Raw genomic sequence first — 15,267 nt, forward strand, 5'->3', positions numbered from 1 at the left:
TAATAAATATGCCAAATACAGTGTTAGTGACATGGTAGCTAAATATTTTTTTCCTGATTACTTTTTTTGAGGGCAACGATGGAATCTTAACTCCTATCAATTTCTTAATTTTTTATTAATTTCTTAATTTTCCATCATCTGTGCTTTCCGGAAATGTAAACTAATAATATATCTATACCTACATATTTATGATTTGGCTTTTAGTTCTCATACTGAAATGATTCAAGTGATAGCAAGTGAACATACTAATTAATTTGAAATTTATCTAGCTTTAAATGAAATTGCTTGCCCAGTTTACACTCTTTAAAAAAATTTTGCAAACTTGATCATCAGCATTTACTTTTCTGTTTAGATTCAAGATTATGAATTGTTCTGTGGAAAAGTAAAAGTAAAAGTAAACATTGAGCTGGATCCCTGAAAGAACTAAGCACAACACTCAATGTGTATTTTCTTCCTATGGTATGTTATCAACAGATGGATAATTAAGCAAACCAGACTGTCTTGTTCCAGTGTCTGGGAGACAACTGATGGCTATCATGTAGTCCAAGTGCCAGCTTGGAATCTTTTCTGGAACAAGGTGGGGTATAAACACAAATATTTTGTTAAAGGCCAAACCAGCCAGGCTTAAGGAAGTTTTTGAACTGTTGTTGACTTCCTGAGGCGGGTCAAATTATAGGAATTTGCTAAACCCAATTCTTAGTATAATCTATGAGCTGATTCTAGACATAAAGAAAAATTATTTTCCTTTCTGGCCTTAGACAAAATTTGGTTAATCCTCTTCTTAATATTTTCCCAGTATAAACACATCTTTTTTAATAAAAATTTTTAAATTGACAAATAATAATTATATATATTTATAGGATCCAATGTGATGTTTTGATATATGTACACACTGTGGAATAACTAAACCAAGCTAATTAACACATCTTTCACCTCACCTACTTTTTTTTTTTTTTTTTAAGAGATGGTGTCTGGCTATGTTGTCCAGGCTGGACTCAAACTGCTAGTTTCAAGGCATCCTTCCAGTTCAGCTGAGACTACAAGTGTGGGCCACTGTACCCAGCTTATTTTTTTTACGGTGAGAACATTTAAAATGTACTCTTGGCCGGGCGTGGTGGCTCATGCCTATAATCCCAGCACTTCGGGAGGCTGAGGCAGGTGGATCACGAGGTCAGGAGTTGGAGACCAGCCTGGCAAATATGGTGAAACCCTATCTCTACTAAACATACAAAAATTAGCTGGGCGTGGTGGTGCGCACCTGTAGTCCCAGATGCTCCGGAGGCTGAGGCAGGAGAATTGCTTAAACCTGGGAGGCTGATGTTGCAGTGAGCTGAGATCCTGCCACTGCACTCTGGCCTGGGCGACAGAGCCAGACTCAGTCTCAACAAAACAAAACAAAATACTCTTTTAGCTATTCTGGAAAATTAAATACATTGTTATTAACTGTGGTCATCATGCTGTGCAATAGATCACTAAAATTTATTCCTCCTACCTGAAACTTTATACCCTTTGACCCACATTTCCCCTTTCCTCATCACCCTTTGCCCCCAGTCTTTGGTAACCACCATTCTACTCTGCTTCTATGTAAACTCAACTGGTTTTATAAGCGATCAGGGATTTAAGAGGACTTCACTATTTTATAGTTAAATTTATTTCATACTGGAGAATGATTTTCTCACCTTGTTTATTACATAATTGTAGAGGATTGAATTTATAAAAATATAATGTAAGAGTTTTCTCTTAACTATTTTTGATGCTTCCTTACTTTCTGTCCTCTTCCCCCAATTTTAGCTCTTTGGTGGGTAAAATATTATTTCATAAAAGTTATGTTTGCAGTTTTCAAAGTGACTTCTTAGAAGTGAAACTTGGATCAACTTTTTTTTCAACCCCCCAACTATAAGAGTATTTTCACTTTTGATTTGTTAAAACATACTATGTCTTGTAAATGCTTGAAATGTATTTTTAGGCAAGAATTTCAAAATTGAATAAAATCTTCCCAAAATTAAGCCACAAGCACTCAAATGATTGAGGACCTTTTTCTTCCACATCCATATATATATGTGTGTGTGTGGGTGTGTGTGTTTGTATTTATATACTAAGACCTTCCCTTTCTTGTGGACTGTATTTTATTGGTTTAAAGTTGCAAGTCCTGTGAAACCAGGCTGAAATCAGAATTAGGAGGTATTAATTATCATACACACTCCAAGTATCTCAGTCAAGTAACAGGAATAACTGATTTCAGTGCCTGGGAGGAAGGCCTGGAACTTGGGGAAGACTTGGAGGGGAGGACCGGATGGGGAAAAAGTCCTCAATAGAGAGAATTGGGTTGTTGCGGAGGGGTGACCTTTAACCTTTGGAAGGGCATTTATTTGGGAACGGCTGAAAAGCATTTACTTGGAGGGGGTGGGAGAGAGGTGGAATCTCGTGGAAGTATTTGCTTTAATAGGTCCCGGGTGATTTAGGGATCTTTCGAGTCGGTTGGTCTTGTGGGTGGCGAGGGCTACGCTGGAGGGGTCGCGTCCCAGTCTCGGGGAAGGCGGCAGGAGGCATCTGGGTGTTCCTGAAAACTGGGAGTTGGGGGGAAGGGTGGTGGGGAAAGTGGAATTCAGCGTGGATTTCTGTCTGCGTGTAGGACTATTAGAGGAGGCGCAGGGGAGCCACGCGGTGTACTCCCCGCCCCGAGAGAACTCTGGCTGCGCCTGCGACGGGCACGCCGGCCTGCGCCAAAGCCGCTTTCCCCAGGCGGCGGGCGCTCCCCCCGGCCCGGGCCGCGGCCCTCCCGCCCCGGCGGGGCCGCGCGGTGGATTGTGGGCTGGGGGCTGCGGCGGCCTCCGGCGCTGTCTCCCCACACCCGACCGGGCCAAGCCGGCTGGGCCGGCGGGGTGAGGGAAAGCAGTGGAGCCGGGAGCAGAAGCGCCAGAGGCAGTGGTCGTGGCGCGGCGGCGGCGGCTCCCCTGGAGGCCGGGGATGTGGGAGAGGCGGCGGCAGCAGCGGCGGAGGCGGCGCTGCGGACCCGGGGGAAACTGCTGGCTGACAGGACACCCGGGAGAGACGTGAGGGAGCCGCCGCTGCCGCCTCTCACCCCCGAGTGGAGCTGGGCTCGAGAGGGCGGCCCTGTGCTCCCTGGGCCGACTGGCCAGCGGGCGCAGGGCGGGGGCGGGAAGCCGGGCTCGGGCCCGGCCGGGCGCCGGGCGGCGGCGGCCGTGGAGCAGCAGCCTCGGTGCGACGTGGAGGGCTGGAGGCGGCGGCGATGCACTAGGCCTCGCTCAGGGCGGCTGCCCCGGGACCCGCAGGTAGGTGTGCCCCGCGGCCCCCGCGCGTCGCGGCCCACTCTCACCCCGACCTCCTGCGGAGAGAGGGACCGAGACCCCACCCCCTCGGCTCTCCTCCCCAGCCCGAAGCGGACGGAGTTTCCGTCACAACTGACCGGCGCTGAAGCTTCCATTCTCCTCTCCGCCACCTCCTTTTTTTTTTTCCTTTTCACTCTCCCTTCGGGATCGGGGCTGGCAGCTGTGTTCCCTACCTCCTGTCGGCGACCGCAAACGCCGCTCTAGCCCCTCTCTTTCTGGGATCCCAGCTTTGGAACTTCCATCACCCCCTTAGACGCTGCCCCCAAACTTTCCCTTTTCTTTTTCCAGCCAGGCCCCTAGTCCTATTGGATTCTATTGGAATCGTTTAAACATTTGTTTGTTTTTCTCTCCGGGGAAGACTAACCCAAAGAGTTACTCAGTCTTTTGCCTTTTGAAAATGTAGCTTGAAATAATTTGTTCAATAATTAATTTTCTTCAGTTCTGCCTCCTTCCATCTCTGCACAGATAGAAAGGGCAGGCCCTCCTGCCGTCTCTGCTCTCCCGTCGTTGACTTGGGAACTTTGGCTTGCCAATTATAATTAGCCATTTGGTCTGTTCATGTGTTGAGTTCAAGATGGTATTTTTAGCATTTTGACTGACCAGGGTTGCGAAAAAAGATTTTTTTTCCTTCTAATCAGTTTTATTTTTTTGGTCTTTATTGAGGCTCTTACTTTCGAAGAATTAAATTGTACTGTTTTTATTTTTAATTGGCTGTATTTCTGATTTGTCAAATCCAGGGCAGTCTTAATAGTAAACGACTTTAAGTAATACCATGATAAATTACTTGTAGTATACCGAGAAATGTTATTGCGATAACCTAAACTGCAGGTTTTGATGTACGTTCACTTTTATAAATCCGAAGGAGAGTTAATTGGAAAAAGCACCTTCAGAGCCTAAATGATTTCTAAGCAGTTAAATGATGGAACAGAGGGCATGATGGGATTTGTTTGTTTGACTGTATTTGTAGTGTAGTCAGAATCGGATTTCCTAGAAATGGATGTTGATGGTTTGTAGTGATCATCGTTGCTCATGATAGGTTTGGGTAAAAATGATCAGTATGTGTAATTGATGTTTGGGACAGTAGAGTTTGCAATTTTATTGTAATTTGGCTATTTTAAAATTATGTTCTGATAACTTAAGAATTATTACATTACCAATCTAAGAGGCAGTCTGAGGATGCTTTTTAAATAAATGAAAAATGTTTTAATGGGTTTTTAAAATAAAGAATGCATCACAACCAAATTGTAAACAGTTTTGTTGTTGTTAACATTCATATATTTTATTCTTGTAGAACTATTGTTACTATAGCATTTGGCTTTCTGAAGTGTTTTTGAAATTAGAATTTAATACTAAAAGTTTACTAGGAAAAGGTGATTACTTTTGCATATGTTTATATTTTTTGGAAGGTTAAAATTTATTTCTGGATAAGGTAATTTTTTGTGTCAGAATTAAAGTCAATTCCTATATAGCCCATGAAACGGCAAATTTTGCAGAATTTGTTCTTCATCACATTCTTTTTTTTTTTTTTTTTTGAGACGTGGTCTTGCTCTGTCGCCCATACTGGAGTGCAGTGGGGCGATCTCAGCTTGCCGCAACTTCCGCCTACCGGGTTCAGGTGATTCTCCTGCCTCAGCCTCCCAAGTAGCTGGGACCACAGGCGTGCCCATGCCTGGCTAATTTTTGTATTTTTAGTAGAGACGGGGTTTCATCATATTAGCCAGACTGGTCTCAAACTCCTGACCTTGTGATCCACCCGCCTCGGCCTCCCAAAGTGCTGGGATTAGATGTGTGAGCCACAGCCCCAACCCATCACACTCTTTGTTTTAATCAACAAAAGTTAATTACAATTCCTTTTTCCTGCTCTTAACTTTTTAAAAACTGCTTTATCGAGATAAAATTAACATACCATAAAATACGTCCATTTAAGGTGTACAACTTGGCTGGGTTCGGTGGCTCACACCTGTAATCCCAGCACTTTGAGAAGTCTAGGCAGGTAGGTCACCTGAGGTCCATAGTTCGAGACCAGTCTAGCCAACATGGTGAAACCCCGTCTCTATTAAAAATATAAAAATTAGCCGGGAAATTAGCCAGGCATGGTGGCGAGCGCCTGTCATCCCAGCTACTGGGGAGGCCGAGGCTGGAGAATCACTTGAACCTGGGAGGTGGAGATTGCAGTGAGCCGAGATGGCACCACTGCACTCTAGCCTGGGTGACAGAGTGAGACTCTATCTCAAAAAAAAAAAGTGTACAATTCAGTGGTTTTTAGTTTATTTAAATAATTGTGCAAACATCACCATAATCTAATTTTAGAATATTTTCATCATTCCCTCAAAAAACCTTGTATCCATTAACAGTTACTCCCCATTCTCTTCACCCCAGCCCCATCTTTAGGCAACCAGTAGTGTACTTTCTATCTCAATATTGGCCCAATGTGCGCCTTTCATATAATGCTGTGGGCTCATAGCTTTTTGAAAAGCTTTTCCTTTAAAATCAGTGTGCATGTTAAAATTTTTTATTTGAGCTAGAGAATAAGCAACTGATCACCAATATTAAAAGTGATGTTGTAAATAATATACTTTTTGGTTGTATTCAGCATAAAGTTGGAGAAAGAAGGCATGAATGTCTTCAGTAACCTCAAGAGGTGGTTTGGTCAGGTCGGAATCAATAAGTAAAAGTGGGCATTTTTGTCATTGAGTATTAGAATATCAGGGTTGGAAAAGATCTTAAAGGTCATCAGCTTACTTCCTACTTACCTCACTATTAGTTGGCAGCAACCAGATGAGGAAATCTGGAGATTAGAAGCTTGAATCTCTAGGATGCGTGGCTCAAGAACCACAGCGTGGCCATGTAAAGCAAGAAATGGGACTTTGGAAGTTAGAATTGTTTAGATTCTTGTATATATGTATGTATTTGACATTTTGCTAGCAGAGCTGAGAAAGAACTGGACATTCCCCCAACTTGGGGGGAAAAGTGAGTGACTATATGTAGCTGCATTGATGAAACCCATGTTACAAAATCCTCTAAAAATGCTTTAACCTAAGGAAGGATAACAGATGTATTATTTAGGTATCTTGTACTATTAATGTCTTATTTTTTAAAAAAAACATTTTAAAAAATTATAATTAACAGGGCCAGTTGGAAGTTTCCTTTTTCAAATATCCAGTGCCCTAACATCTAAAACAATTGCTCTGCAAGGACGGTTTTGACCTCCAAGGGAAATTTGGCAGTGTCTAGAGACATTTTTGGTTGTCATAGCTGAAGGAAATGCTATTGGCTAGAGATGTTGCTAAATACCCTACAATGCAGAGAACATATTGCATCCACCTCTGCAAGAAATTATCCGGTTCAAAATGTCAATGGTACCATTGTAAACCTAGGGGTTGCATGATTTCTGGTAAGGACCTAGTGTTTTTGATTCCTACCAGGTGGGAAAATACTCTCAGTGGGCACTGTTTGGTGAATTAGATTAACACCTTAGATCCTCTAGCAACTATTTCTTTGCAAGAGGAGGAATTGAGGGAAAAATAAAAGGAAATCTATTTATGACACAATGCAGATATTCTTTTGTATATTTAGGTTGTTTTCAAATCTGAAAAAAGAAACCCTTTTTTTCCTAAAAATAGACTTAATTTACTGCAAATTTGGATATTGTTTTGCATTGTTAGTTATTTTTGCATATGTTTTTGAAATTGTAAATAGAATATATTCATATCTTTTATCCAGAAGTGATTTTTTTTTTCCTGGCAGCTTCAACTACCAAGAAAGGAGAAGTAAGCTAAGTGTTTAACTTAATGTATGTATGTATGTATGTATGTTGTGAATGTCCGGAAAAATTCAAAGCTTATAATGAATCTCTTTTTTTCCCCTATGAGCTCTACTTTTGACTATTTAATGTTTTTAACAAGCTTAATTTGTTGATGAAAGAAGGTAATTGACAGTTGAGATCACTTTTGCTATTTATCATCCATACCTTGTGGATAAGTTACTCAAGTTATTCTTTCTGAGCCTCAGTTTTCTCATCTATAAAATAGGGGTAGTGATAATCCATGTATTACAAGGCTATTGTAAGAATTATTAAATGAGGTAATATGTATTAAGATGCTGTGTCAACTATAACATACTGTAGAAGAGTTATTCGCTTCAGAAGAATCAAACTAGGAAGGAATATAGAGGTTGTCAAAGGCAGGAATATAGATAGTAAGGCGGAGAATAGTGATGGCTGACAGCCTCTCTAGGGAGGAGAGAAGCACTAAATACAAATACTGATAACAAACTAGTAAAATAACTAGTGTATCAATATTTGAAACTCCTTAACATAGGGGCAAACTGAAACTCCTTAATATAGGGGCAAACTGACTTCCTTCTATAGCACCTGAGAGTATCACCATTATAGCACAGTAAAATAACATTATTAAAATGGTGAAATTAAGTTATTAAGAAAAGATTACCTTGTTTTCAAATATGCTGTTTGAGAAGACTTGAAAAATATATATTTTATTTCAGAGTTAAAATTGTTGGAAGTGACTTATACAAATAGTTTTAATCTTTTTAAGAGTATGCTACAGTTATTTGGATTAATTCCCTTTTTGGGAGTAATCCTTTTGTCTTCATTTACTATGCCTGCCTTCCTGTGTATTTGAAGGGTTTTTCTACCAGTGGTAATTATTCTTCAGATGTGAGGATTTAACTGAAGAAATAGGGGTTTTAAGCCTACTCACCATTTGTAAAATCTCATTTCCTTCTAGATTTCTTTTTAAATTATTTTTCATCTTTCTATGCAAAAAAGTCACTTTGATTTTTCTATATGTCCAGTAGTCCACAGTTATGCTGTAGCGTTTAGAGTTGAATTAATTAAAATGCATGAAATGAATGGGCAAAAATATAATTTCTTACAATTTTATTATTATTATTTAAAAAAATAGTCTCACTCTGTTGCCCAGGCTGGAGTGCAGTGGTGCAATCTCAGCTTACTGCAACCTTTGCATCCTGGGTTGAAGCGATCTCCTGCCTTGCCCTCCTGAGTAGCTGGGATTACAGGTGCGCGTCACTGCGCTTGACTAATTTTTGTGTTTTAAGTGGAGACAGGGTTTCGCCATGTTGGTCAGACAGGTCTCAAACTCCTGACCTTGTGATCCGCCTGCCTCAGCCTCCCAAAGTGTTGGAATTACAGGTGTGAGCCACCGCGCCCGGCCAATTTCTTACAATTTTGTTAACTGGTCACCTCTCTTTCACAATCATATCTCTCTTTCACAATCATATAAAAATAAGGGTAGAGGTGGTCAGAGGCCCAGCTATTCAGTAAGATTTTTATGGGGTAATTTGAGGGTAGAATAGTTGCAGATAATATTCAGAATAAGTAATGTGGTATTCATAGGTATTAGATATGTTATATATATATCAGTATTTACTTAATAACATTATTTGACGTATACTCTATACTTAAATCTTCCTAGTTATCCCAAAAATCTTTATAGCTTTTCCCCCCTCAAATGCAGGATTCATGCAAGGTTAATGCATTGCATTTGGCTGGTATGTCTCTTTAAGTCTCCCCCAGTCTGGACTAGTTTCCTACCGCCTTCCTCTCTTCTTTAGATTTATCTGTTGAGAAGTAGAGACTGTATGTCCTGGAGCATGTTCCACATTCTGAATTGGTCTGTTCCTCACAATTAGATTCTAGTCAGACATTTCTGGTGAGACCACCACACAGATGATGTGTATTTCTACTGCTGTATTACATCAGGAGGCACATGATTTCAGGCTGTCACTCTATTGGTAATGCAAGTTTGATCACTTGGTAAAGGTGGGACTGACAGATCTCTCTACTATTTAATAAATAATTTGTAGAGGATACTTAATAGCCATGTAAATATCCTATTCCTTGACACCTTTTACCCAGTGATTTTGGTATCCATTAATGATCCTTGCTTGAATCAGTCATTATGTTGGAGGATTACAAATGGTGACTTTCTTTTTCATTCCTTCTGCTTTTATTACCTTCTTTGACTTTTTCAGGGCATTGAGGTCAGGTTAGATAAATTCTGAATATAGGCCACTGAATGTAGAAATCAGGTCATTCCTAACCTTTCCTGGAGCCAAGTAAGTGGTGAAGATGGAAGACAGCTAAGGAGGTAGACCAAAAAGAGAATAGAGGTTTGCCAGTGAAGGGGGGAGGTAAGATGTAGTAGCTGGAGGAGGCAGGGAGGAGGGAAAGGGCCTTCATTTGGTACTTGAACTTTTTTTTTTTTTGATAGGCCGATGAAGAGATCAAAGATAGAATTGGGGAATAACTAATAGAAAAAGGTCCCAGATGAAGCAGGAAGAGGTAAGATCAAGAACAGCTGTTAGGGGATTAACTCTGGAAAAGAGTAGACACCTATACTCTATCTCAGAAAGTTAGGAGTTGTGTATAGATGATAATTAGATACATTTGGATATGGAGGGAAAAAACTACATCTGGGGGCTTTTTTTTAAAATTTTTTTTTAACAGTTACTTTTTGAGCCTTGGGTGGTTGAAAGTAGGCAGGCTAGGGGACTTGAGGAGAGTGTTGAAAGTGTTACACATCTTGTGGGGAATGGAGAAGAGAAGTGTTTCAAGATAAATAAGTGAAAGAATTGCTGAGCAGCATCAGAGGCTCATTGGAGACTGGAACTCATAAATTTGTAATCAGCATATTTTACTGTTTTTTCTGGCAGTGTTCTGCAACCAGGAGAAAAGCAAAGACAGATTGTATTGAAGGTGGATGAGGGAGGAGAGATGCAAGGGAGACAAAGTAATGGGGAGGTAGGCTAAGTAATGAAGTTAGTAAAGTAGAACAGGGCTATGATACCCAACCAGTGGGGAGGGATGTAAGGGTAGTGCCAAGCAGTGATTAATTAAAATACTAATTTATTTTTTGTTTGAGGTTATAGTAATCATAAACCCTGTTTTTACTTTTCCCTTAAACTAACATTTAATATTTTTATTTGTGAACTGTTTACTGACTTAATGCAGATGTCTCTTAGCTATTTTGCTTTATTTTCCCTAAAATGAAAATTCCTTGAAAGTATCATCTTTGTTACTTAATAAGTGTCTAATAGTTTATATATTTGAGACATTTATTCAATAACTCTGAATGAGTGATTTTAAGATTATCTTGCTAATATTTGGCTGGGACACCAAGAAGAGAATACAAGTGTCTAATATGGTTCATTTTGACTGACAAAAATTTCACTAGTTATACAGTCATATCAATGGCCCAAAGGAGTAAGAAAGCATCCAAGTTATTTTTTTGTTGTTGTTGGAATTTTTACATGCTAGAGACAGATTTTATCTTAGTATAGTTTATTCATATTCCAGGCCTGTGACCCTTAATCAATTTTTTTTTGTTTTCTTTTGAGACGGAGCCTGGCTATGTCGCCAGTCTGGAGTACAGTGGGGTAATCACGGCTCACTGCCATCTCCCCCTCCCATGTTCAAGTGATTCCCCTGCCTCAGCCTTCCGAGTAACTGGGACTACATGCATGCACCACCACGCCCAGCTAACTTTTTATATTTTAGTAGAGACAGGGTTTCACCATGTTGGCCATGATGGTCTGGATCTCCTGTCCTTGTGACCTGCCCACCTCAGCCTCCCAAAGTGTTGGGATTACAGGCATGAGCCACCGCGCCTGGGCCTCCCCTTAATTTTAATGGCTGCTATAATGTTATAATTCTCTGATGAGTGCTGGGGAAAAAAAGACATTGCTTTTATTTGGAATATTATCTAGACTTAAAAATTATATATTATTTTATGAGGACATCTATGATTTTTATTCCTGATAAAGATGTCACATGAAATAGCATTTGTTTTATAAGCCATTTAAAAATATTTAAGTCTAAGATTACAAATTGTTATAATTTTTATCCTTCTAGTCACTATTATTTCTTATTGTTCCTTGTCACTAAATAAAAAGTAAATAAGTAACTTTGGGAAGCGCATGCATTCAGAGTTTCCTGCAAAGCACAGGGTCTCGTAAATGCTATATGAGGATGTAAAGAGAAAGCAAATTAGATTACTACAACTTTGTTCTTATTTTCTGGGTTCCTTAAGCCTCTTCCATACTTCTTTAATGCTCAAGAGGACTATAGAAGTTCTTATTTATATAACAGCCCCAATGTTAGTATTTCTTGAGAGTATGTTTAGATTGTACCTTCAATATTGAGATTTTTGTGAGCAATAATATATGTGATATGCATTTAAAAAAATTAAGGATTTTTAAAAATTCTGATTAAACTAGATTTTGTCAAATGATAAATCTTAAGTATAGTGTAGAAGTATATTGCTATTTGTGTATAGGTAGTGTGAAAAACTTAACTATACCATTTACTAGAAATTGACTCTTACATTTCAAAAATGTTGTGGAAAGTACTTCTTAGAATGTAAGATATTTGATGTATTTTGTAGGCAAACAGCAAGAAACCAACTGAAGGATGAGATTAAAGAGGAACAAGAAAAGGTGGTGGAGAAAGGAGGGGGCAGAGTTTTTACTATGGTAACAAACTCCCGAGTTCTATCAGACTGATCTTTGGTAGGACATTACAGTGTGGTTAAGTTTTTCTTGCATATTATCAGTACTTCTTTTTTTTTTTTTAGACGGAGTCTCTCTGTGTCGCCCAGGCTGGAGTGCAGTGGCCGGATCTCAGCTCACTGCAAGCTCCGCCTCCCGGGTTTTTACGCCATTCTCCTGCCTCAGCCTCCCGAGTAGCCGGGACTACAGGCGCCTGCCACCTCGCCCGGCTAGTTTTTCGTATTTTTTAGTAGAGACGGGGTTTCACCGTGTTCGCCAGGATGGTCTCGAACTCCTGACCTCGTGATCCGCCCGTCTTGGCCTCCCAAAGTGCTGGGATTACAGGCTTGAGCCACCGCGCCCGGCCATATCAGTACTTCTAAATTTGGGGAAATGAAATTTGAGATTTTTTTGTTGCTTTTAAAAAAATAGCAGTCAAGTATGGACTTTAAAAAAAATTAGGTCCAAAATTATATCAAAATTATGTCAAAAAAGCTCTGTCCAGCTCCAGTGTTAAAAAGAAATTCCACTTTATCCATGTTTTCTCAAATTAGACATTTAAAAAAAAATTAATTTATAAGTCAATTATACGGGGCCAGGCGCAGTGGTTTATGCCTGTAATGCCAGCACTTTGGGAGGCAGAGGTGGGCGGATCACCTGAGGTCAGGAGTTTGAGACCAGCCTGGCCAACATGTGAAATTTCGTCTCTACTGAAAATACGAAAATTAGCCAGGCAAGGTGACAGGCGCTTGTAGTCCCAGTTTCTTGGGAGGCTGAGGCAGGAGAATCAGTTGAATCCAGAAGTGGGAGGTTGCAGTGAGCCGAGATTGCGCCACTGTACTCCAGCCTGAGTGACAGAGCGAGACTGTCTCAAAAAAAAAAAAAAAAAAAGGGGTCAATTATATGGAATTCAGAAGTTGTTGTTGAGAAGGCCTCTCTCCATTGCCTCGGTCAGAGTGCAGTGACACCATCACAGCTCACTGCAGCCTCAACTTCTTGGGCTCAAACTTTCTTGAAAGTGCTAAAATGATGGGCCAAAGTAGTGTATTTATCTCCCATTACAGATGCCAAATTAATTCCTTTGGTAAGAAAAATGCAGTAAATTACACTGATGAAAGTGTAGGCTGGGCGTGGTGGCTCACGCCTGTAATCTCAGCACTTTGGGAGGCTGAGTCAGGTGGATCACCTGAGGTTAGGAGTTTGAGACCAGACTGGGCAATGTGGTGAAATCCCATCTGTACTAAAAATACAAAAATTAGCTGGGCGTGGTGCCGGGTGCCTATAGTCCCAGCTACTAAGGAGGCTGAGGCAGGAGAATCGCTTGAACCTGGGAGGCAGAGGTTGTTGTGAACTGAGATCTTGCCGCTGTACTCCAGCCTGGGCAACACAGCGAGACTCCATCTCAAAAAGAAAAAAATTGTATAATATCTTTTTTCTTTTGGAATAATCCTGGTCTTATAAAATTATCACAATTAGATGTTAATTATATCATTCAACAGAAGATGGACATAAGTGATAGTTATGAGAGTAAATAATTATTGGTTCAGTCATTGATCTAATAAGGAGACAGACAGAAAAAGAAAGCACCAGATGCCTGAAATGGGTGGGAAGGAGTAGTGAAATAATTTAAAATTTTTTTTATTGGTGCAGAGACAGAGGCATGGAACTTAGAATCAGAAAATCTGAATTCAGATTCCCTCTTCACAGTTAACTCACTAAATGGTCTGAAATCAAGTTACTCTTGAACTTGTTTCTTCATTCATATAATGGAGATGATTGATTCATTGATTCATTCAGAAATGTTTTTCTTACTAGGTTAATTTGAAGATGAACAAAAATCTGAAAGTAAGCAATTATGAACTGTATAGTGTTCACTGTATTTTACTGTAGAGTCAGATATTAGTGATGATGCAATTCTTCTTGTCTTTCCATTTTGTTCTTCCCTGTCATCCTTCCTTCTTTCATTGATAACATATTTTTACCGCACTCTTGATCTAACACTTCACAGAACCTTCAGAACCTGCATCCCAGCTGATTCCACTCCTCCTCCTACTCACACATTGGGCACAGGAATAGGGTGTGAGGCAACTTTTCTAGGTCAGCCTGCTTATTTTCTCACTGTTGCTTGACAAAGTCCTGTCTTTCTCAAGGTGTGGCATAAACCTGAGGTGCCTTATAGTCCCTGGGCTTGATATTCTTTCTTTCTCACTTTGTCTTTCCTTTTCCCATCCCCTCTCACCCCATTCCTGTGTGTATGTAACTCTGACCATCTCCTTTCTCCACCATTTACTTGTTCCTTTTTTTTTTTTTTTTGAGATAGAGTCTCGCTCTGTCACCCAGGCTGGAGTGCAGTGGCGTGATCTCGGCTCATTGCAACCTCTGCCTCCCGGGTTCAAGCAATTCTTGTGCCTCAGCCTCCAGAGTAGCTGAGATTACAGGTGCCCGCCACCACACCCGGCTAATTTTTCATATTTTTTGTAGAGACGGGGTTTCACCACGTTGGCTAGGCTGATCTTGAACTCCTGACCTCAGGTGATCCACCCACCTCAGCCTCCCAAAGTGCTGGAATTACAGACATGGGCCACCGCGCTGGGCCTCTTGTTCCTCTTTAATCTCACCCTTCAGTTGACTTCTTGCTGTTTGCCTACAAATATGCTCAGGTCTCCGTTTGCCTAAAAGATTCTTGCTCAACTCTTGTTCTTTTTTTTTTTTTTTTTTCTTTTTACCATGAAAGAGATGTTGATACTGTTGCCTTTATTACTTCATCACTTCTTAACCTCAGTGGGATGGCTTCTTCCCTAACCACTGTCCTGAAACCGTTCTTAATCCAGTATCCTTTCTAAAGTTAGTAATCTCCTTGACCTCTTTGCAGCATGTTGATGCTACTTACTGTTTGCACTTTACTTCCTGACACATCTTCCCTGTGTAAGGATGGTATTTCTGATTGCCATTGTCTTTTCCTCTAAACAGATTTGCCCTACCCCTTGCTCAGAGCTTTCATTAGCTCTCTTCTTCGGCACTTTCTCCACTTGTATATCACTTTCCTGTGACTATCTGTAGTTATCTACTAATTCATTCCTGTAATGTAATTGAACTAGAAGCAGTAATGGAAAATTCAGGGAGGCAGGATTCTGTTCACTACAAGAATTTTTTTTTTCCAAAGTAATTATGGTTGTTTTACAGTAGTACTCTGCTTTTGAAGTAGTTAATTCTTCATTATTGAAGTTTTCAAGTAGAGGCAGATAGACCCCTTATAGAAAGGATTTATATATGAAGTAGAAAGTTGAGGCAGATATTCTTTTAAAGTCTTGTCCAACTCAGAAATTGTAATTTTTATCTCATCTACTCTACTTCCATGGACTTAACTTTGACCTATACTCAGATGTCTTCC

General features: G+C 40.3%; 1 protein-coding gene across 2 annotated transcripts in view; it reads left to right on the forward strand.

Annotated features, from left to right (window-relative positions):
• Positions 1 to 2,802: 2,802 nt before the first annotated feature.
• The window catches only part of VPS54 (VPS54 subunit of GARP complex), a 133,299-nt gene continuing 120,834 nt past the window's right edge, over positions 2,803 to 15,267 (forward strand). For both annotated transcript variants that reach the window (XM_065527031.2, XM_074011657.1), the window contains exon 1: positions 2,803 to 3,293. The gene's annotated coding sequence lies outside the window, so the exon portion shown is untranslated. The remainder of the gene's footprint in view (positions 3,294 to 15,267) is intronic.

The sequence above is a fragment of the Macaca fascicularis genome, chromosome 13 (assembly GCF_037993035.2).
Source record: "Macaca fascicularis isolate 582-1 chromosome 13, T2T-MFA8v1.1".
In the NCBI taxonomy this organism is placed as follows: Eukaryota; Metazoa; Chordata; class Mammalia; order Primates; family Cercopithecidae; genus Macaca; species Macaca fascicularis.